The sequence below is a fragment of the Macrobrachium rosenbergii genome, chromosome 7 (genome assembly GCF_040412425.1).
Source record: "Macrobrachium rosenbergii isolate ZJJX-2024 chromosome 7, ASM4041242v1, whole genome shotgun sequence".
Lineage (NCBI taxonomy): Eukaryota > Metazoa > Arthropoda > Malacostraca > Decapoda > Palaemonidae > Macrobrachium > Macrobrachium rosenbergii.
The window spans coordinates 24,509,916-24,512,500 of NC_089747.1; positions in this window are offsets into that span (position 1 = coordinate 24,509,916).

Below are 2,585 nucleotides of genomic sequence, written 5' to 3' on the forward strand. Positions count from 1 at the left end.
TGAAGTTAACGTTCATATTTCATGTGTATCATTTAATACTATTTTATTTAAACAGTAGGGGGGTAGCACCGTCAGTGCACCTCACGGGGTGCACTGTAGGCATTACTAAAGGCTCTTTGCAGCGTCTCTTGGGTCCCTAGCTGCAGCCTCTTTCATTCCTGTTACTGTACATCCATTCATATTATCTTTCTTCCACCCTCTCCTAACAAATTATTTCAGAGTACAACTGCGAGGTTTTCCTCCTGTTACACCTTTCAAACTTACCTAATCTCAATTTCTTTTCCAGCGCTGAATGACCTCTTAAGTCCCAGTGCTTGACCTTCGGCCTAAAATCTATATTCCTAAACATTATTGGACCTATGGACCATTAACGCAGACACCTCATGGCATAGTGAGGTACATCAGTAACGCCAGCCTTCATTCTCACCTCATTTAAAAATATTTTGGGGTAAAAGCAACGAACAGAGGGGTTCTTGAGTAATAGAAGGATTGTTTAAATTGTCTTATAGCACCGTTCCAGTAAAAATACACGGCAAAAAAAAGTTTTTCAATTATACTGCAAAAACTTCGTCTAAAATTCTTATAAAGTTAAGAAAATAAAGTTTCATTAACTTGAATGAACTTAAAAACCTTCATAATAGAACCAAATACTTGCTATACAGACAAACCACTTATAAAGCCTCTGACCAGAGCAGCAAAACCAAGAAAGAATAACCAAAAAGAGCCAGTAAACGAAGGGAGCAGAGGGACCCAAAAGAGCTAATAATTGAAGTGACCAAAGGAAAGACCGTATAAAAGGTCAGGAGGTCAGAGTTGCCGAACAAAATTACAAAAGGTCAACTTGTCTGGGCTGTTAAATAAAAGAACAACAATCTGGCAGTCTCTTCGACTTGGTGATTTGGTAATCAATATTATCATAAATTCTGCCAACGTGATCAATATTGGCATAGTTTTATCAACTGTGTAAAAACCATAGCTGAGCCTAAGTTTGTATATTGTATTAAAGTGAAAACAGGTTTGCTCATTGTATTTTTGTCATATTTACTCAGTAAAAGTTATAAGCTTTACTGACAACAGTGGAAGCTGTAATTTACGTTAAATAAAAGTTTCAAAGAAAAGCTAAGTGTTCTCTCTAAAGAACAAAGGACTTCTGTTAAATCTTAACGTATTAAAGCTAAGTATTACCAGATGGTTACGTTGTTTAACTTAGTACAAATGCAGAAGTAAACTGAATTACTGTCGAACTTCGGAAATTAAAGTCTTATGAATATTAAAAGTAATTTAACCTTTAATCTCACGAAATATTACCAATATGTAAATACAAAACTAATTGTTACGTTAAAAGATCTTTCTTCCATCTTACTTTCCACCCCTCTCTTAACAATTGATTCACAGTGTAACTACGAGGTTTTCCTCCTGTTACACCTTCCAAACTTTTTACTGTCAATTTCCATGAAAATAATCTCAACCATTTTATTATGCAAAGTACGTTTATGAGAAATGTAATCTTGGTAATTTGTGTCAAAGTACACGAAAATGGATTTCTTCTCAGGTTTGGTTTATAAAACACGATGTGGGGTATATGTTGTTTCAACCAACCAAACCTACTTTTTTTCCCTCCAACCCTGCAGAGGAGGCGGTCCATCCTATTCCCCGTTCCATAGGTCTGATCAAGGTGGAAGAAGAACAGGCGGAATCACGCGCAGCTCGAGACGAGTCAGTGACGTCAAACGGAACCCACAACTACTCACGGTCAAATATTACTGCAATGCATTTCTAGCCATAGGGCACTATTGCGTTGTTTGATAGTTCAATTAGTTCATTATTAAGTAGTTATAATATGATAAAATGGTATTTCCCTTTACAGAAGAAAATATATTGTCGTATAGCCTACTGTAAATGAAATACGACCAAAATAAATAATATATTACTTGAGTAAAAATAAGAAGAAGAGAGAGAGAGAGAGAGAGAGAGAGAGAGAGAGAGAGAGAGAGAGAGAGAGAGATTCTGCCGTGAGTTTTACTTAACCTAATAAAGACCTGGCCTATATCGATATATAATTTTATATATGCCTACTGAAAATCATGAAGGGTTTTGGCCATAATATTAGGCCTACTTACTATAGTTAATTCACTTTAGCTAGATATATCTGCCTGAAGGGCTCCCCTAAAAGGACTCTTATAAATGTCTGCAAAAACAAAAAAAGCTTTCTTTTGCAGCCAAAGTTCAGGAGGCCTTTTGGCAGGTTCTTCAGGAGGAGGAATCTAGCTAAGTAATGTATTAACCCACAGTGACAAAAATACAGAGAGAGAGATCTTGTCATAAATTTTCCTTGTCCATAAAAAATCTAGGCTAGACCTATGCGCCTATATGCTGTAAGCCTAGGTATTTTAGATTATAGCAATGGGCCTAATAGCAACAAAGAGTTAACAAACAATATGAGAGAGTTGATAATAGGCTTAAGCAAATCACTTTCATGAAATTATATCAATCATCAAGCAAAGTGTTGCATAGATATGGCTTATAAAATAAAAATTATACAAAAGAAGGCATACAAAGATCTGAATTGTAAAGCTTTATAAACA